Below are 22,445 nucleotides of genomic sequence, written 5' to 3' on the forward strand. Positions count from 1 at the left end.
AATGAGGTGGGTGTTAAGAGTAAAAATTAGTTAAATCCCACTTAATGACATAAAATGTCATTGCCTCAGTGTAACGTATAAAAAATATGTGAAGTCTTGTTGGTTTTTATTGAATGAGCTTTGTGAAGGAATTACTGATGACACAGCTGGAAAAAAGACAAGCATGGAACAGAGCGAGAGTAATGGGAGGAACCAATAAATAGCTTTTAAATGGTCCTATATTTTGACAGAATGGCTTTAGATCAAGGTAAGCTTATCAAAAGAATGTTCAGTTCAATTCAATTCCATTTATCTATATAGTGCTAATTCACAACAAATGTCATCTCAAGGCACTTTTCAGAGACAAATAAACAAGAATATCGAACAGCTTGGAGAGCATTGATAGCATTTAACACCTCAACCTTTTTTTTTTTTCTTTTTACACAATTGAGCCAAACAAATACATCTGCTTTGGAACATTTGAACTGCATTTGAACTCTCTACATTCTGTCTGACTTTTACAACAGTCTGCAACTTCTGTCTATCCTGTTTAATGCCCCCCTCTTACAATGATTATATTATGTTTTATGGCAAAAAGACATGTTATGAAACCCTTGTATAAGGACTTGAAGTGTTTTGTGTGGCTCTGCAGTTTTTCAGGTGACAAAAGGAGGTCAATATTTAGACAGTGTAATCTAGAGTAGTGGAGCTCAAGTCCAGTCCTCATGAGTTTTAATCCTGCAACTTTTTGATGCACCCCATTTTTAACAATGAGAGGCTCGTTACCATGACTAATGCTAAGCTAAATGATCTGATTGAGCCTTTAGATTCATGTGCGCTAGAGAAAAGGTGTATCTATGAGTTACAGGATGGTAGCTGTTGAGGACTGGACTTGAGCACCTCTGTTTTACGCTGAACTAAAACTGAAGTCAGTGGAATTAATCCTTTGAGGAGAATACTGCTAAGTGGGATTAAACATGAAGAAACGATGATTTTGTCACTCTGATTTTATTTGTCATTTTGTTTCAAACAATCACATCGTTGATATGTACCAGATGAGATGGTTCAAGATCTGTACTCAAAAATTCATTGCGAATTACTCTTGCTACTGGAATTGTATTACTTAGACACATTTCCTATGTTGTACATGATCTATTTACAAAAAAAAATAGATCATTTACAAAAAAAAAACAACAAATTGTGTCTTTGAGAGCTTGTTCTGACCAGAAATTAGGATTGTACATGTTGGTTGGTCTAATCCAATTACCGTTTCAATGCTTGAATGTAATGGATTTTTGAGAAAATGTAAGGCTTAAGAAAGCCAATATGCTTATGATGCTTGTCTTCATTAGACAAATACCAAAGTTTCATGGTGTTATTTATAAGTCTGTATGAAATTTCTGAATTAAGAAAGAAAAAGTAAAAAAATCAAGCCACGCTTTACAAAATATTTGTGGATTTAATAATAGGATGTTTGTTTTTTTTTCACTAAACCTTATTTTTCTTTTATATGTCTGTTGTGAAAATCTCTGACTTTTTTGTTGCTGCTGGTTTCGCTTTATGCTTCTGGGCAAAGATTACATAATAGCTTCCACACAAGGATCTTTTATAGACTGTATTTTTCAGTTGGAGTCTTTTATTATTGAGAACTTGAGTCCATGCTCACACATTTTTAAGGTAGATAGCGAAAAAGGGCCTGACCTTGAATCGGATAACGATGGGACATCTCAAACACTCAAAGCTTCTGTTTTTAACCTCTAAATTACTGCAGCAACAAAGCCCAAGCTGCTTTCTGACTGGTCGAGTGCCGGCATTGTTTCCATGGCGATCCCTTTGCTTCAGTCTGTCATGACGAAGCACCTCGAGAGATGCGTGTGTGAGTTAGTGCATGCAGGAGTATGGGTTTACTCTTCTGTTGTGTAATTTTTTTTGTTCACAACACAACCCTTGTGAACGTAAAGAAATTTTAAAACTACTGCGGTGATCCTTAGTGCCGTCTGTAACATCCTTAGGTACAGGAACAACACACACCTGGCATTGGGCATAGTTGGGATAATAGCACAATTTATCACCATTTTGGAAAACACACAAAAAAACCTCCCAATGTATTTCTACGTGTATCGCCATGGTGTGTAATTGTCACACACCTTTAATTTGAAGTCCAATGATGCAGATCGGGATTCACTGATTCACTGATTAAAAGAGAGAATAACACACATCAAACACAAACACGCTACCTCAGCAACACACCTGCCACTACCTCAGCCTGCTCTTCACCTCCCAATCCACATAAACCTTCACACACATGCAGATCAGGACAATTAACGAGACTGATGTTGCGCAGCAAATTTAATTATAGCTCACTCTATAATTACGTGTGAATAAATTAAAGGGAAAAAGGAACACAAGGCGGTGAGTGGAAGAGAAGGACAATCATAAAGTATATAAGATACTGTATATTTGTTCCAGTCATTGTAATCAAAAGTATTTATATAATATCCTTGAAAATATTAATCATTTAATGTCACTTCAATTTATTTATGATGAATAATTGAATACATGCAGTAAATGCATTAAAAACAAGAATGCTGAACATCAATAGTACAAGATGCAGCATCAATTGATTTATTTTTGAATACTTAGATTATTAAATTTCTTTGTTTTGTTTGTCAGTTTTTATTTTGCTCAGGACAAAACATTATTGTGGTAAGATTGTTGGCGCACACAGGCATAAAACGGTAAAAAGGTGGATTATTATTCATCTATGTCTCATTAATGATATGAGGTGAAGAAGCTAGAGAGTAACAGGTGGAATGGATCGGTATGTGAAGGGAGGTGAATTCTTTTTAGATTTGTCGTTACGACGGAGATCTGAACCAAAAGGCAAAGCTTTTAATCTACTAACATATGTTTCAACTCACTTATGGTCATAAAGTGTGGATTTACTTCACCCCAGGGGCTGGTTCAGCCACCCCTCTGCTCTCTGGTTTATGACATTGAAACGAGCCATTTAAGGTGATTTGGCCATTTTATCAAAATGCCTTCAGGAGGCCCTCTTGGAGATGTGTTTTGAGTGTGTTCTAGTGGGAGGAGGCCTCTGGATAGATTCATGATTCACTGGAGAGATTTTATCTGACAGCTGGCTTGATAAGACTTTGAAACCTCACTTTATAAGCTGTGCAATGTAACAGGGAGGTGAAGCTCTGGGCATCGGGGATAAAACTGTTGTCTGACCTCAGTCATTGACAGAAAGCTGGACAGGCAGATGAAAAGATCCATATACTGTAGCAATTTTTTTAAAGATTTATTTAAAGACTTATTAAATGTTTTCACCAACGGAAACTATATAAAGGAAAAAAAAGTTGAACTTCAGATGTCATTGTATTTTTGTAACATCAGGGTGATCATTATTAAGTAAAGTTAAAGTTTTATTTCTGTGTTTTCCTCTAGCATTTCCCTCTGAGATGCAGGACTAAGGGAGGGGGGGGGGGGTTCTTGATTAACAGCCATTACTCTGGCTTCCCTTCTGTGAGATGAAATGTTAATCATTGCTGTTAACATGTTGAGTCTGAGGTGTTTATTAAAACGCTGACATGGCTGCAAGCTGCATTTAGGTCGAGTACCGTGACATGTACATTTAAGGCAGGAGAAGGGAGCAGACAGGAATGCTGATTACATTGAACACTGCTGTAGGCTAAGAGGAGAGGAATGAATGAGGGACAGGAAAGAAAGGAGGAATAGATTAAAGATTTTAGGAAAGACGTATGTATGTAAAGAAAAGAGATGGAAGCAGTGATGGATCTCTGATCAGGGCTTAAGGGTGAAGTAATTGTCAGTGATGATGAATGAAAGGAATGATGGACCAGATAATAGATGGATGTTTCATGTAAACAAATGAAGAGGCAGAGGTGAAGGATGAAAGGAAAAGATGGATGGGGAGGAACTAAACATGTGAGACATAGATGAGGAAGTGCAGACGAAATGCCGGAGTGTTGAAGGCAGGATAATCAGATGGATAAACCTGGAGGAGAGAATGTGCTCCTCTAGAAGACTCAAGGGAAAGAAAGAGATTATAGAAAGCCACAAGGGAGTGAAAAGAGGAGGGGATTTCACAAACTGCAGAAGCAAGTTTAGGAGAGAAAGGACTGAAGGAGAAGTGAAGGAGGCTGAAATTAGTGAAACCAAACGGGAGCAGGAAGTATTTGAGAGACGGATGAGGGGGAAGAGAAGGGGGATATGAGGATAAGGGAGGAGGTAGACCAGAACAGAGACTCCTCCAGGATTTTAGGTAAAAGTCCGCTTTGGATATTTTCAGCTCAGTTGGCGGTCTCTTCCTCCCAAATGCTGAATACCTTTTAGCTCTATATTTAGTGTGTTACACAACAAAGGGTTGCATCATCTGCCAACATTTCATTGTTTTATTGGCTGGAATGCCTGCCGTTGTTCTTCTGTAGTTCCTGGAGGCCTGTATTTTAAATAAAAGGTAAAATTTGTAATTCAACTCATGCTTTCAAACTAATGTTGAGCTTTAAAGCTGATATTTTTTTGTAACACTGCAAAACATTAATCTAAAAAAAGAACACCTTTATTGAAATAAGTGTGTTCTCCTGTCTTTCTAGTAGGTACCAGTAAGTAAAATGATCTGCAAATTTAATTAGATGTTTGCACTTAAAATATCATCAACAAAACACAAGCAAATATCTACTGTCTCACCCTCATCCGGAAGAAACTATCCTGCAAAGTCGTTGAGTTTCTACAATCAGCTGGTTTTCCTTCAACGGAAAAGCAATAATGATCTGATTGAATTGTCTCTGTGAAGTCCCTTGAGATGACGTGTTGTGAACTGGGGGTATATAAATAAACCAAATTGAATTGAATTAAATCAGAACCATAAAAGGTTTTACTATTTTTTTTTTCTTCCTTATCCTTGACCCCTTTACTAGTACCAGACCTCTGTAGAACAGGAGGGTATGCAGAGGAAGTCATGAATCCATTCGATTCAGCTTGTCAGAGGACTGAGGCTGGGATGCCTTCGCATAGCAAATGCTAGTGAAGCTGAAACTAACCCTAGTTTCTCTATTTCTTAAATTACAAAGTCCATATGATCAATTTATGTAAACCATATTGAATAGGTCTGAGGCTTTTGATGGTAATAGTATGTGAAAGAGATCCAACCCAGGCTTTTAACTATCAATGCGTAGGGTCATACGTTGTATACCCATTACAAATTTTTTTTTAAAGAATTTTATGCCCCGTTTTCCCCTGGAAACTACGCTCAATGGTTTAAAATTTCACAAGCAGCAGATGCTGGAGTTTTGCTGCTCAACGCACAACATCAACCAATCAGAGAAGCTGAACTGGGAGCTTTCAGGGAGACAGAAACAGCACTGCTGATGCAGAGCGCTATGATCACTCCACTCTGAACTGTTTATTAATTCCTAAATTAACGTAATATGTTGAAACCTCACAGAAAAATATGTTCGCTTTTATTATTCTGGTGCTTGAAATTTTTTACCATATACCTGAAAAACGCTAACATCTACTTACAACTGCCATGGACAATATGGGAAAACCCCCAAGAGCCAAACGCTGCTGGCGGAGATTCCCAGTGACAGTGTATCGCCGGCATGTGAGGGTCTCCGCTCCTCTGATAGAGAAATAATATTTTAAGGCAGGATCGTAATCTTGATGAACTGACTGCACAGACAATGTTTTGAGGTGGACTTTCCGCATAAGATATATTAAAAGGTTTTAACCACTTATCACAGCAATTATAGAAAAGCCACTCTCTGCCATTGAACACACGCTTTACTGGATGCGTTTCAGAAGCGTTAAGGATGCTCTTAAGGCGTGGCTGATCTTAATGAGGACAAGCATCAAAAAAGAAGGAGCAGAAGCTTTTTTGCTGCTCAGATTGCGGCATGAATGTAGCTTAAATAATAATAACAAACTGGACTGGACTCGTAACACTGACGCCCTGTATAAGCAGCCTAAGGAAGCTGAGGTCCTTTGGAGTGAGCAGGCCCCTGCTTAAAACCTTCTATGACTCCCTGGTGTCATCAGCCCACGCTGCTGCAGTACAGAGCACGACAGAAAGACAGTGAACAAACTAGTGAGAAAAGCCTCTTCTGTCATAGGCTGCACTATGGACTCCGTGGAGGAAGTGGCTGAGAGGAGGGTGCTGTCCAAGCTTACATCCAAGATGGACAACACATTCCACCCAGTGATTAGAATGTAGAAAAACTGAGCAGCTCCTTTAGTGAAAGGAGCTACTGCAGGTCATTCATCCCTGCTGCTACCAGACTCTACAATGCAACACTACATGTACAACGGCAATAACTTGTGCAATGTACAATGTGCAATTACTAACTGATACCCTGTCCTGTACAATAACCAGTTTCTCTGTATTTGACACCCAGTGCAATAACTATATATATATATATATATATATATATATATATATATATATATATATATATATATATATATATATATATATATATATATATATATATATATATATATATATATATATATATACATATAATTATAAATATCCATCTATATAAATACCCTTGTAAACACCCTGTGCAATAACCCTGTATAATGATCCTAGCATGAAAGCTAAAAAGAAAAAAAAAGCTGTCATATGTGGATGCACTGTATATACTGTATATATCCAATGCACCTTTTTCTTCCTTTGGAACATTCTCCTTCTTTGAGTATTTGAGCTGATGTAATGAGTACATTTCTCCACTGTGAGATCAATAAAGTCAATCAATCAATCAATTATATCTTCTGATTGTTTTAATTAACCGTGAAACATTATATTCTACCTAAAAATGATCTCATTCCTTATTAAATTTCCACATCTAGTCAAGCACACATACAGGTGCTGGTCATAAAATTAGAATATCATGAAAAAGTAGATTGATTTCAGTAATTCCATTTAAAAAGTGAAACTTGTATATTATATTCATACATTACATACAAACTCATATATTTCAGATGTTTATTTTGTTTAATTTTGATGATTACAAATGACAACAAATGAAAATCTCAAATTCATCATATCAGAAAATTTGAATATTACTGAAGACCAATAAAAACAAAGGATTTATAGAAATGTTGGCCAACTGAAAAGTATGAACATGAAAAGTATGAGCATGTACAACACTCAGTATTTAGTTGGGCCTCCTTTGGCCTGTATTACTGCAGCAATGCGGCGTGGCATGGAGTCGATCAGTCTGTGGCACTGCTCAGGTGTTATGATAGCCCAGGTTGCTCTAATAGTGGCTTTTAGCTCTTCTGAATTGTTGGGTCTGGTGTATTGCATCTTCTTCTTCACAATACCCCATAGATTTTCTATGGGGTTAAGGTCAGGAGAGTTTGCTGGCCAATTAAGAACAGGGACACCATGGTCCTTCAACCAGGTACTGGTAGCTTTGGCACTGTGTGCAGGTGCCAAGTCCTGTTGGAAAATGAAATCTGCATCTCCAAAAAGTTGGTCAGCTGCAGGAAGCATGAAGTGCTCTAAAACTTCCTGGTATGTGGCTGCGTTGACCCTGGACCTCAGAAAACACAATGGACCAACACCAGCAGATGACATGGCACCCCAAACCATCACTGACTGTGGAAACTTTACACTGGACTTCAAGCAACGTGGATGAAGTGCCTCTCTTCTTTTCCTCCAGACTCTGGGACCTTGATTTCCAAAGGAAATGCAAAATTTACTTTCATCAGAGAACATGACTTTGGACCACTCACCAGCAGTCCAGTCCTGTTTCTCTTTAGCCCAGGCAAGACGCTTCTGACGCTGTCTGTGGTTCAAGAGTGGCTTGACACAAGGAATGCGACAGCAGAAACCCATGTCTTTCATACGTCTGTGTGTGGTGGTTCTTGAAGCACTCACTCCAGCTGCAGTCCACTCTTTGTGAATCTCCCCCACATTTTTGAATGGGTTTTGTTTCACAATCCTCTCCAGGGTGCGGTTATCTCTCTTGCTTGTACACTTTTTTCGACCACATCTTTTCCTTCCCTTCGCCTCTCTATTAATGTGCTTGGACACTGAGCTCTGTGAACAGCCAGCCTCTTTAGCGATGACCTTTTGTGTCTTGCCCTCCTTGTGCAAGGTGTCGATGGTCGTCTTTTGGACAACTGTCAAGTCAGCAGTCTTCCCCATGATTGTGTAGCCTATAGAACTAGACTGAAAGACCATTTAAAGGCTTTTGCAGGTGGTTTGAGTTAATTAGCTGATTAGAGTGTGGCACCAGGGGCCATCAATTTTGAACCTTTTCACAATATTCTAATTTTCTGATATGATGAATTTGAGATTTTCATTTGTTGTCATTTGTAATCATCAAAATTAAACAAAATAAACATCTGAAATATATGAGTTTGTATGTAATGTATGAATATAATATACAAGTTTCACTTTTTAAATGGAATTACTGAAATCAATCTACTTTTTCATGATATTCTAATTTTATGACCAGCACCTGTACTTACCATATTCAGGATAAAAGTAGAGTTGTAAAAAAGACAAACAGTCAGCTGCTTTGCATCTCTAACTGCAGGAAATAGCGATTTAGAGAGTCTAAATATCAACATTTTCCAGGGGAGGATACCCCACGACCCCCCTACACCGCGCCAAGCATAAAGAATGTGATGCACCAGGGTGTACACCTTACGAAATATTCATAGCCAAAAGCCTGATCCAACCTGAGATGGGTTTTTCACATCTCACAGTTTTTCTTCAATAAAATAATGGAGCCTCGGGTTGTGCAGGTGTGGCAAATAGCACCTGCTTAGGTGGAGATGATGCAGGGAGCATCTGTTATGACTTAAAACCGTGGTCTGTGGATACAGTAGATTATGACTTTTAACAGGTCAACACCACAGTTCATATTACCTGCCTGACAAAGGACTTCTTTTAGAGAAATAGCCTCCCTTTTGTGGACTGTTTGCTTGATGTAAATCTACTTAAGAACAGTTAGGGCTGAATGGCAACATTAGCTTATAAAACAGGACACCAGCTCCAGACAGGGGAGGGGGGGTCCTCTGTGAAGCAATTTAACTACATTCCCTCTAGCTTCCTGGAAACACTGGCATCAAGCATCACCAGAATGCATTTTAGGGTGATTAACAGAAATGCTGCAGCTACTCATTAGTGGGTTCTTTTTGGAAAATATTGTTTCTGCCATAATGGCTTCTAGGATTTCTCTTTTAAAAAAATGTCTTAAACTTTTGCTCTGCTGAAAAACAGCCTATTTCATTTTAATTGTTGTTTGCTATAAATTGTCTACACTTTTCCTTTTATTTCCCTCATAACTAATTTTTCCTTGCTTTCCATTTGAAAGGATTACTTAAATAAATTCTTTAGTCTCAGAAGGGCAAAATGTGAATTTTTTACTATTTTCTAAATGTTTGATCAGGAGTGTGAAATTATCTAATTTTAGTCAGCGAAATGCTCAAATACACTGATTTTGAAAACATTATACATAATTATAGTTTTTTTTTGTTTTGTTTTGCAGTGTAGCTGTGGTTGTGGCTTATTTTATTTTGGCTGGATTCTTATTAACATTTGATCCACATTTGAACCACAGACATGCTCCGATACCAGATGTTTTTAACCTAAGTCCCAGTAACAATCTTTTAGTTCTTGCCGTTACCAAGTATCAATCCAAATACTAATAGGTCAGTCTCAATGAAGTGTTTCGATCATATTCTCTGGATAGTTCATTTTCAGGTCTGAACCCTCGGTCCTGGTTAATTAAAACACCAGGATTTGTGGCTGAACAGAGGGCAACTGGAGGCTAAAAAAACAAATTCTCCCTACAAAAAAACAGGAACAGGAGAAGATAATGTAATCAGGCAGTTGCTGAAGCATCTGACGGTCAGTCAAAATGGCTGGTAAAGGCAATAACTCAGAAAATGTAAAGTTGGACTTTGATGGATTCATAATGAAAACTTGGAGGAGGCCAAGTGGTAATATGCTGACCATTAAACTATGTGAGCTTTCAATAAAATCTAACCTAATAACATCCATACGCAGCCCATTAACTGACACACAGATTTACTAATTAATTTCCTAATTCATTCATATCAGACCATCTTTCTAAGATTTAGCAGGGAGTTTAATCTAAAAGCTCAAGCAAATGAAAAATCCAATGGCTGAGTTAGCCTGCACTGATTATGCTGACCATGTTTATTATACTGGCATGTCTAAGTTTTTTATTCTGGAAAAAAATAACCATACCAAAGTTGAATCAACTTGACATTAAGGACATGAACGAGACATGTTGAGGTTTATGGCAGTCAATCAGCTGTAAGATATTCAGGGCTGCTGAGGAATCTTTTAACATGAATTTAAAAAGTTTCAGGATGAAATATTTCCTCCTAAACCTATTTTTGATTTGTTTGTCACCAAGGACCTTAGAACTCTCTCTACTGTTAGCTGGCTGAATGCGCTGCTGCGACAGAAACTGCCATCTGCTCTCAAAAGTTGACTCGTATTTTAAACAAGACTTGCAGCTAATATTTTATTATTCAAATATACAAAAACACTGAAGGTTTCCTGCATTTAAATGGTCACTAGTTAGTGCATTCAAATAGGATCTACTACCTGAGCAGAAACAAAATATTAATAATAAATAATCCCTTCAAGCCACTGTTCTGTCTTTTGTGTATCTTCTATAAACATGCATGTAACTTTATTAGTTTAAATCTAAGTCACCAGAATCCTTGTCTTTACCAAATCTGCTGTTCTATATTTGTTCATTTCCGCTATTTGTCAATGCTAACAAAGTTGATATGCAAAAAAAAAAAAATAAATTGAAAAGGCAACTACTGTACAATTCCTTTCAATAAACAAAATGCACAAATCTAACTGATTCATAATTCTGATAAAATTCTAAATATTACATGTTATTTTAATCGGTTTATAGAAGATTTGCAAATTTATTTAAATTGTAGGAAATTATGACAACTTTGCTTTTCTTTTGTTTTATTTTTTCTTTAAAGCTATTAGTTATATTTTCAATGTTAATTAATCAACACATCAATTCAAAATTCTGTCATTCTCACTTTTAAACATACATTTAATTTCTCTAGAAACTACAGAATATAATGACCATTTTGGTGTTTAAATAGCCTTAAACATGTGAAATTGCCCAATTTTATTCTGTAGGTAATCTAGATTAATCTGACTTTTTCATTTTATTTCTTAGAATAGCTTATAAGAAGTATATATATATATTTTTTTATATCATTGTCAAACTGATGAAATTAAAGGTTTTATGGAATGATGCTATTTTTAAAGGATTTTAATGATTATAAAGGACAAGTGTCCTCATTGGACCAATTAGTAGATTTGCTTTTTCTAACAGAAATAAAAAATGAAGCCTTCATAGACGTTAGAGCCAAAAGTCTTTCTTTATCAAATTGGCAGTAAAACACGCATCACTATTGTTTTTATTCCTTTAATGTGTTGAATCCAAAGGAACAAACAGAATGAGTTATTAGCAGCAAACTGCAGCATACTCCCCCAATCTGCCATTTCTGATGTCTTAAGATCGCTTCACCTCAAGCTCTTTGATGGTTTAGCTACTGAAATTGTTGCTTGGTGAAGAAATAACTTGTCTTCTTTGATGCACCTGTGCAATCATTTCACGTATTCTCTGAAATAGCTTTTCCACCTAACCATTGCAGAAGCTATATTTAATGCTGGTAGTGGTGGTATGATGCAATTGAATGCACTGATCTGCTCTGACAAGTCTGGAAAAATAAATGTGTTTTGTAGTGACACAAAAAGCAACACAAAAAACTGTTGATTTAAAGTTATGTAAGCCTAAAAAATAAATCACAAGAAGTTAAAAACACATGCAGCTTCAAAAAATTATATATACTGTCAAATCAACAGAACAGTTAAAACCATAAAACAATAGAAATGAATAAAACCAACGTCTCAAACTTGGCTAAATGCCAAGATATTTTTTTTTTTATGTTGTTGTATAGAGATGATTTAAATATATGAATAGAATCTGATCTGCAAAGTTAGAATTCACAGTTTGTGGACAGAGACTAAAAACAATATGGTAGCCAATGTAATGATGTTAAATGAGTATAAGGTGTTATTGTTTTCTGGGCATGTTGGATTAATAGCAATCTTATTACTTGGTTGATGGTGGGTTTGGGCATCTCAAGTGATTGATGAGCTGTCCATGGTGAACTAGATTTTAGTTCACCAGTTTAGATACAGTATTAAGTATGGCAAAAAGAATTGGATTTGTCACAGGTTTTCCACAGCGTGTTGGTGTTTAAAGAAGCACCTTTAAATCTCAAACAAACAAAAAAAACAAGGAGGAAATCCAAATTAGGTAAATATGGCTCCAAATTGCAATTTGGAGCTCACTCATTTACAAGCTCTTCCTGTCATTTCCTCTGATTACTTTATATTAAATCTGTTCAGCGCCAATAAAACTAAATGTGTTGGAGCAGAATCAGTGTGTGTTTCTGCAAAGATTCAACTCTGTATATTTCCTATAATAGCCTAAATTTAGATTATATTTCATTATTCCATCATAATTATATCCTTTCAGAGATCTACACTGGAAAAAGATCTAAAAATAAGTAAAAATATCCTAAATTAAGTGAATTTACCCATAATTTGAGACGGTAAATGAGATAGTATGCCAATGGAATGAGTATTTATACTCTTAAAAAATAAGATAGATAATATGCACTTGAAATGAGACAATGCAATTGTGTTTTCTTATTTTAAGTGTAAATTGTCTTGATCCATTAACAAATTGTCTGTTTTACCTTCTTAATCCAAGAACAAATGCACTTATTTTAAGAAAAAATGACTTATCTAGATTTCGATTTTTTTCCAGTTTAAGGACAAATTTGATGCATTTAAGTCTTAGAAGTCCTTTATAAAACTTACAAACTGATGATCAAGATCACTTTATCATCTTTATTTGTCTTTACTACTTTGTTAATTCAAATGAAATGTTTTCTATGGCTTAGGAAGGAATGGGCTGCCCCTGTGCTGCACCAGGGGACCATTCTGGGGTTGAGGGTCAACTTCGAACACGGTGTCGCAGTCTGTTCAAGCCAGCATGCTTGTGTTCTGGAAAAGATGCAAGCAGCCTTATTGAACTGGACAAATGGTCGCCCTCCCTAGATGAAGGCTGGGCTGGGTAGATGCAGAATATAAAGAAATAAGCAACGACTTTTTGTAAAAGTAATTTAAATTATTTCATCTGTATTTCCCATTTTGATTGTGTCATTTTTTTAGCCTGAAAGGCGAATGTTAAAAATGATTAAAATAAATTTGATTTGAGGAAGCTGGAGGAAAACCTATGACAGAGGACATTGAGTGATGGAGTGAAAGTAAAAGTGCTGAGATTAATGAAGCCTTTTGCATAAAACATGATTCAAACAGAGAGGGGAACAAGACATAGCAAAATAAGGAAACTATAATTGTCTTACATTTTTTGTATCATGGCTGCATAAGAATTTAAAGCTCCAGTGCATTGCATAATTATACAGGTAAAGAAATTTAACTCAAGATGTACAGATGTGTCTGTTTGCTGTAAAAAAACATTTGTTGTTTCTTTTGGATAATATTGTGCTGGAATATGAAGCTAGTTGTGAGTTGGAAACAAAGGTGTGGGAATTTGGGGTTCTGTTTATGGATTTCTTTGGGTTAGAACTGACTAAAAAAAATGCTAAATGATGTTTTTAGTTCTATATTCATATGGATGTTAAATTTTGTTACATGTAGAAAAGTGGAATGTACACTTTGATAATGTTGAAACATTATTCCCATATCTCCTGAATTTTAAAGAATGCATTAGACATTAGGGGTGAGTATTGGCAAGGGTGTTGCGCTACGATACGGATCATGATACTTGAGTCATGATATATATATGATAATATTATCAAGATATTGCAATATCAAAATATATTGCAAAGTTCTACAGTATACAGCTAATATCAAAATTGAACATAAACAATAAGGCAATTTCTGCACATTATATGTTCATCAGATATTGATCGATCAGTTATTTGTGGTTTGAGTTAGTCACCATGAGTAATGCCTGTACTACAGAAATGGCTCCAGGCAGCACAACAAAAGGGCCTCACGGCGTCATCTACCAGAGCACTGGTTCATTGGTAGTGCATTCCTTCCCCATTGTTTTGGTGAGTTTCTTTTTAAATCAATATTATAACATACTGATATTCGCAATATATATCGACAAATCGATTTCTCCCACACCGTTATTAAGTATTTTTCTTACATCTTATTCTAGCCGTTGTCTTTTATACAAATTTGCTAAATCTGTAATAAAAGGGATTGTAACCCTACCAAAAAAAAAAAAAACTTACTATTGTATTTAGTAATGTTAGATATATTCCTTATGTTACTGGTTTTATATACCAGATAAATGGTTTGTGGTGCTGTCCTTTGCTTTAATGTTTTGAGATACAGAAGCACCTGATATTTACTTTAATAACTGATAAAAAGTGCTTAGTTTTAATAAAAAACTAAAAATGCCTATTTGCCAAATGCTAGTTTAGGTTGAATGAGCTTCTCCCACCTGAGGGCTACATTAGTAAATAAATAGCAGTAACATAGAGAGAAAGACGAGGGCAAAGTCAGAAAAGATGGAGTTTGAAGGATAGAGCTGAAAGGCTGGAACATTTTGGAGAAGTAGGAAAAAATGTAAAAGGATGAGTGATGAGAGGGAGAGAACCACCTACATGAAATAAAGAGCAGCAGCTTTTCGAGTTCTGCTCAATGCACTTTGTCTCATTATAGAGTAGCCAGAATTCTCTGCTTTCTGCCTCTGTTTGGCTTTTATACCTTTAACTGATTTCCATGAAACAGATTCCATTAAAATAGAGATGGATGATAGGATTTAAAGAGTGTGCTCCTTGGTAATGATCTAAAGTACAGTAAAAAAAAAAGTCCAGAGAGTAACTTTAAATGTTTTTAGACTTTTTAATGTGGCCCCTCAAATGGAATCTATATCAGATTTTGACATGAAAATCAAGGGATTTGATTAAAGTTAAACTGCAACAAAATACTTTCTTCAACTTAGGTAAAGGGCGCTGTTTTGAATGTATTTTTCCCTAGTGTCAACTTGGACCTTGGTTTGTTTTGTACAGAGCAGCAGAAATTAGCTGGGCGGGAAGTCGTCCAGCCAATTGGTGGTTAACGCACTCAGGGCCAAGTCTATCAAATCTTTACCAGCTGCTGTAAGTATCGTTAAATCTCCTCTGGGACTTACTGCCAACCGATGCAGCTACTTTACAGCAGCTTCTGTTTTTTTGCCTCTACCTGCAGGTTCTTTAGCTCATGCACTTCTTTTGGCTTTCAGTATTTAGGTAATTTTATGTCAATCTCCCTTTTGCTACTGTGGATTCATATGAAAACAGTTTTTGTTTTACATCTCAGGTGTGAACAACTTTACTGGCATTTTAAGTATAAATGGATAAAAACCCCTTAAACTAATTAACTTTTTATTTGAGAACTTTTAATCCCACTGAAAAATGAATATTCTAAGGCAAAAAAAACAAAAACAAAAACGCTTTTAATTCAGATTTTTTTTCACAAAGTAATTGAGTATTGCCCAAAGTTTGTTCCACATGTTGGATTCTTCTGCTGCAAAAACTGAATGTTAAAGCTTCCAAGTAGTTCAGGAATTGTCTGATGCTTCAATTAAATAATTAATTTGAAGTACTACGTGTTTACTTTACTTGATATATTTTTTTAAGGATACTGAAACAGTATCTTAGTTAGAGATGGGTCTCCTTAAAACATATACAAGTCCAGCGACAGCTAGTTCTTTAATCACTTATCACAGGAATGCTTGTTCTGAAATCATTTGAATTTTTTCAAGTAGTCATTGCAGATAATGGTGTACAAGAACTTGTTTGGTTGAGTTTATACTGATTAAACTAAGAGTATTAATGTGCATTGTTAATCCTTTAAAGACCTTAAGCAGAATTCATAGTTTTGGATCTGGACTGAAATGTTAACAGGGATTATGAAGCACCATGGTGAAACTCTAATAGTAAAACTGAAGAACTGCCAGAAATTCCTCAAGAAGAGCTAAATAAGAAGCACAAGCAGGGAAACAGAGTAATGGAGGGATCCAGCAATGAATTATAACGAACAAGATGTTGAAATACAGCGAGAATAGCTGAGAACAACACTGTACTTGTGTGAGTCAAATCAGTGGATTATGTGCAGCAGCTGCTTAAATGACTTACTCCATTAAATTTGAATCTGGAAAACATTGGATAGAGCCCTATTTCATAGGAGGGATGAGTCAGCAGACCACCAGAATCAGAAGAAACTGGTTAGAACCAATCAGATAACCATGAATGTGACACAAAATATCTTTTATTAAAAGAAGCCCTTAGAACAGCCAGTTTTTGATTTTTTTTATGATATATATCCAGCTAACTCAGGGTAATGATGAAATGCAATATTAAAACATTGCAGCCATGATCCTGACTATGATCACAGGACAGCTACATTATGCTATGATTAGTGCGGTAAGTTTAAAGCTGTCCAGACTGACAAGCAGTGTATTGAATCAACATACTGTGAGTCAGTTTGGCTGGCTAGGCTGGAGCAGCTTGGTTAGAACAGAGCTAGGGAAACTGGGGAGGGAGACTAATTAAAGGAGAGAGCTGATCTAAGTCAGAAAGAAAGTTCTAAATGAAAGGAAAAGACTCATACTGACAAAGAGAAGAAAAAGAAAGCACAGAATGGACCATAAGAAAAAAAAAAATAACTGTAACCAAAGTAACGACCTACCAGGATCTATTGGCCCACTATTAGTTTGTCTATACTTGCAGGTATGATGGTAAGAGAGCATGAAGTGTCAGCTTGGTCTTTGTGCTATAAATATAACCAGTATGTTTTCTTGGGGATTTACATCAAGAGTCGGTTACAAGTTTTTCTGCTTGTAGCTTTAGATGTCTGAGCTGGAGCTGAAATCCTCAGCTGCAATATCTCAGAGGGAATTAAAAACATTGTCTCGTTCTTTATTTCTACCTCAGAGTAAATCTGCTGGTGATCCTTTTTTTCAGCATCGGTGGGATTTTCTCTGGATTTAGAGCAAACGTTCCCACTGAATGGTCCTCTGTTGTGGCTCTTATTTCGTGGCTGTGTGACACGCTGCTGAGCATCACTGAGCTCTTCTGAGTAAGGAGCTGTAAGTCGCTGTCCCTCTTGGCAGAGCTAACTACCATCAACACCTCAGAGGAGAAACAAGTGTCAGCATGTTGTTGTCTGCGGATATCAGTCTTTCCCACCTCCAGGGCTCCTGGTTTGAGCTCTGACCATCTAATGACACCTGACTGTTGCACCCTCTATAGATGCAGCATTGGGCTCAACTTGGCACTGACCTCCTGCATTTATTTATTAAATGTAAGAGTCACATGGAGTTTCTTTTTTTTTATCTTATTTTTTTCTGTTTCATTTTAGAGTGTCGGGTTTATTCTGTGTTAAATTTTAATATAATGTAAGTGTATTTGTTCTTTACTTACTTTAATTGCAATATTCAGTCTTTTCCTGCATTGCTATGGTTCTTAATTCTGCATTAGTGTAGACCAGGTTATATTTTCTCCTCCTCTACACTCAATTTCCTCAAAAAACTTGCTATTAAGTTAAAAGACCAATAATTCAGTATTTTCGATAGAGAGAACAAAAAAATAGTCATTAAAGATTTTAGTGATGTAATGCTTTAAAAATATTGAATCTAATATCAATACCCAGGAAGCTATTGGATACTCAATACCATGGGGATAAAAAATTGTAAAATAATAGGAGTAAACTTACCCTTCATGGAGCTTGCTTTTATCAGTAGAATCATAGATGATAAAAAAATAAAATAAAAAAAATAAATAAAAAAGAACCATAGATGATTGTTAAAGAAGTCTGCAAATAAATGCAACATAACTCAAATGTAACACAATTTAACAATATTTGAAGCTTGCCGATTGTATAATTCTTTTAATGTTTCCATAATGAAGAAATATATAATTAACAAAAAGCAAATATATGCTAAAGCTTATATTTGGTATCTATACCAAGCTAAATAAGCATTGTATAGAATTTGATTATAAATCCTTTGCAAACATGCTGCTGCTTAAAGTTTTGGTTTTCATCGCTAGCTCCACCTCACGATGAACTTTCACTCATAATTAAGAAGGTCCTCATCATAGGTTTCTAAAATAATAATGACAGTGATAGTGAATGTCACTTCCTTGAAATTTGATCTCTCATAAATAATCTTTAAAAGCCATATTCATCATTGTAAACAGTGACGATAGACTAGGGTTCAAAGATGGTTGAGCCAAGCTGTCAATGTCAGGAGAGGTTGATACTGTAGCTATGTCTCCTGCAGCCGTCAGAGTAAACTCCCCTCTGCAGACTCCCAACTTGCAGTGAAGTCAGTGTGGTTTGCATATCACCATGTTACATCATAGTTAGATGTGCAGAAGATGGGGAGGTCTTTGCATGACCTACTTAAACTAAAAGCGTTGAGAAACGTGAAATTATTGAATCTCTGCCCCAAGAGGTTGTTAAAGTGTAAAAACACAGATTTTAAGGAAAAGGATGCATACCAGAGGTGTTGGAAGCATTTTTTTTTAGTAAATTAAAATAGCCAGTTTCTGAAATGTAGATATTATGTAAAACGTGTACATATGTGTCCTGATATTTCCGTTTCAGGAGATTAAACCTCTTAAATGGAGCAAACTCTGCTTCCATTTCTCAATTTTTTCACTTTTAAAACTTTTCCACAAGAATATGAAAACAGAAATAATATTCTAAATCAAATAGTTTTGGTTTGTTAGATAACTTGATCAAAGAAGTGTCTCCCATGCAGGTTAAAAAAGTTCAGGTGGACATATGATTTTTGGCACTGTAATTGAATATGATGCATATTTAGATTAAAAGAAGGAATTACCACCATTTATTCCAAGAGGAGCTCCTACTTGAGTTAGTGTTCTTATGTTTTGGATAATTAATCCAAAAGGTGTCCAAATCCTCATTAAAGGAGGACAAAGTTTGTCCAACAGCCAACAGGCTTCAGTTAACTCCTGGAAAGAGTGCTGTAAAACAAAATTATCTACTTTGTGGTTTAGATCAAAGAAGTGCTTAATGGTACAGAATGGGATTTAAACCAAGGACATCTAGTTTTACTACAAGACATGATCAGAAGCTACAAGAGAAGAAATAGTAGACGTGACTTTTAAGGAAAATTGAGGTCAGGATGGAGCCTTTTTATCTACCAGAAACAGAAATGACATTCAGAAATTAGAGCAGAAAATCTGAACTAAGTGGAAAGTGAAACTTGGAAATGTCCTGGCTTTAAAGGGGTATCTGAGTAAGAAAGATAAGAAGAGGAAATGTTCTGTGGTACTTTTGCGTGGGGTGAAAAGAGTAAGCGTACTGTAGGTGGGTCAAGTTGTACAGTAAAAGAAAAGGTTTAATTACTGTAGATCAGCAAAGAGTGACTAGTGCTCAGGCTGTAGGGTAAAAACCATAAGAGTTGCTAGGAGAGCCAAGGATGGATGGCAGGAAGCAGAAACCATATGGATATGAAATCGAGTCGAGGAAAGTAATGAGAGAGCAGCTGTCCAGGCTGGTATAAGAACTTTGGTATATAAAGAAATAGAAAAGCATTGAGGAAAAAGGGAATGATGGAATAAGATAAGGCAAGACTTTATCTGCAATGCTGTAAGACGGCCTGTGGAGCTTTTTAAAGTAGTCAGCATAAAATCTGCCCCACTTTGCAGATTCTAAACTCATTTGCATTCAAGCCATCCCTCGTCCCATGCTGCAGAATTAATGACATCCATTTACCTGAATTGCATCCACATAATTTAGGCATTACCAAACCATCAACAACATAACCTGCAGGCAGAATCAGATCTTGATATCTTCCTCGGGTGTAAGGAGCCCTCTGCAGAACGGGAGCGTTTTTCTGCAGTGAAGCAAGAAAAAAATCACTGCTGCTCTTATTTTTCCGCACCCCCCTCCTTATCAGGACCCTGGGTAAATATGTCTAAGAGGGATTTCAATAAATTCAGCACCAGTATATTCTAACAATTAAATGTTCTGAGAAATAAAACCAATTAATTTGCATATATTTGAAAAATAATACTTTTGAAGTATACTACAGTGAAGGACACAATGCTGTTAATACTTTGTACAGCCATTTTTTCCCCTTAGCATTACTTAACGGTACAGTGGAAGATTTTTACGAGTTTTTAAAAAGACCCGCCCCCTCTACTTAAAAATGAAAAACAAATGTGCACATGCACAACCCTTTACCCACTTCCGGGAGGGAACGTCCATTAAACATATTAAACAAAAGGACCATGCACAAGACCTTTCCTCCTTGTGCATCTGTTTAAAAATTGCTGTTTGCAATGTTCATACAAGCTTACTTTCCAAAAGAAGATTTGCAAATTTTCCACTATGTCAGACTATAAGTGAAAATGGGAATAAGTACGTAGGACAGCCTTATGTGCACAAATCACCAGAATTAATGACAATTAGGAGGACCACTTATTTAGATGATCCACCCCGAAAAAGATAAACCTTTAAGATTTAAGAAAACATAGATAATTGCACATTCTGTAGAGCATTGGCTCATTTTCTGTGATCAGTTTTCAATTGGGTTTAGATCTAATTACTGTTAGCTATTGCTGAATTAATGGGCATATGTTTTGGATAGTTTTAGTGCAGAAAAAGCCGTTGACATTTTTAGTTTCTTTTAAACATTAGGTTAAAATACTATGGTATGTTTAGCAGTTTGTGATGATGTTTTCTGTGTCTTTGGAAAAAAAAAAAAGTTCTGCACTATCAATGATCTCTCGCCATATTTATCTGCAAATGTTGATTCTTCTCATTTGAAGGGTTGGATGCTAAAAAGCTTAGAATTATTCTTTGTGACACAGCCAGATGGTATGAGGATAATCCCCAGTGGTTTTTATTGAGATTTTATAGAAGTGAAGATGCTTCTCCTTTCAACTTTCCTATTTCCTCAGCTGACAAAATTAATTTTAGTTCAATTAATTGTAATTTTTAAACAATCATTAAGGAAAGTCATTCCCATTCCTTTTTCTGGGGACCTTCATTGCTTCATCTTTCAGATATCCTTTAAATGATCTCATTTGGTACTTAGTGGGCCATCAAGTACTTCAGAAAATTGCTAATCAACCCTTCATTTAAATGAAGTGTATGACAGTAGAAAAAGGGTTGAAGCATGAAGCACAATGGTTCAAGGACTGGGATCCTAAGCAGGGCCAACCCAAAGTTAAATGGGGCCTTACGATGAATGTAATGTGGGGCCTCTCTTTCTGTTGAAAACATCACAACCACTATTTCAGCAAAGGAATGCAAAGGGGATCAGGTTTGATTGGCTCATCTTGAAAGTATTAATGGATAATTGGTTATTATTCGATTATATTTGTGACCAAACCAAGCTCAGACACGAGAAGCATGAGAAGATTTAACTTCTAGCATTGGATTAAACATATGTCTGTCCGTCCGTCCATCTATCTCTACCAAAGTAAATAAAAATCTTTCTCTTTATGCATTCAGAAACCTTTAAATGAAAGTTGATAGGATTCTCATTGTTATTAAATCAGTATCAACATTTTAAAGCTATGGCCTGTTAGAAATTAGGTCCCATATGTATTGCTGGTCATAAGCAGTGCCTTAGTTTTTTCATGCTGTTCACTTGTTCTGATTCAGTCTCTGAATAAAAGTACTGGAGTGTCTGCTTAATATTTTCCTTTTAAAATATTCTGGTGCATTTGGACTCTAACACTATCATAGAAGGGGTTCAATCATCTATGCTCGACATGGAAAATCAAAACTAAACTGAGCAGGAGGCTTTGGGTGTTATGTTTGTAACGCCTGGCTTCAGTCTTTATCCGTCTCTGCAGGCAGTTTTACAGCCATTCACACCTTTGGACATGTGAACAAAACAAACCTGCATGTCGGCGTTGTTAGAAAGCATTTTACAGCTGACAACATCCCAAACAGTGATTCTAGGATAGTTTGTAAGGACTTTATTGGCCACTTTAGTGACCTCAATTTAGAACCTGGATATCCTTAACCCTTATTTAGAACCCTCTGAAATGAAATACATCCGTTATCAGGTTCTAGTTGCTCTGTATGATGATTTTCTTGACTGTGAGGCATTGTTTTATGCCAATATTTTACTTTTTTCACATTTTCAAGAACTGTACCTATTAGCTCAGAATTGTTCATACTACTAGTATATTTTGTATGACACGTTTATTTCATATAATAAATAAATAAGGGTTTTCAAAGGTAATACAATGCCATGTTAAAGCAGTATTGATTTTTGTTTTACTTAATTTTCAATACAAAATAAATTGATGAAGCATGTTGAGAATTT

General features: G+C 36.0%; 1 protein-coding gene across 1 annotated transcript in view; it reads left to right on the forward strand.

Annotated features, from left to right (window-relative positions):
• trpc5a (transient receptor potential cation channel, subfamily C, member 5a) overlaps nucleotides 1-22,445 on the forward strand; it is a 175,455-nt gene that overhangs the window by 42,928 nt on the left and 110,082 nt on the right. The gene's annotated exons all lie outside the window — the stretch shown is intronic.

Source organism: Cyprinodon tularosa, unplaced genomic scaffold (genome assembly GCF_016077235.1).
Source record: "Cyprinodon tularosa strain WSP-4 unplaced genomic scaffold, ASM1607723v1 ctg419, whole genome shotgun sequence".
In the NCBI taxonomy this organism is placed as follows: domain Eukaryota; kingdom Metazoa; phylum Chordata; class Actinopteri; order Cyprinodontiformes; family Cyprinodontidae; genus Cyprinodon; species Cyprinodon tularosa.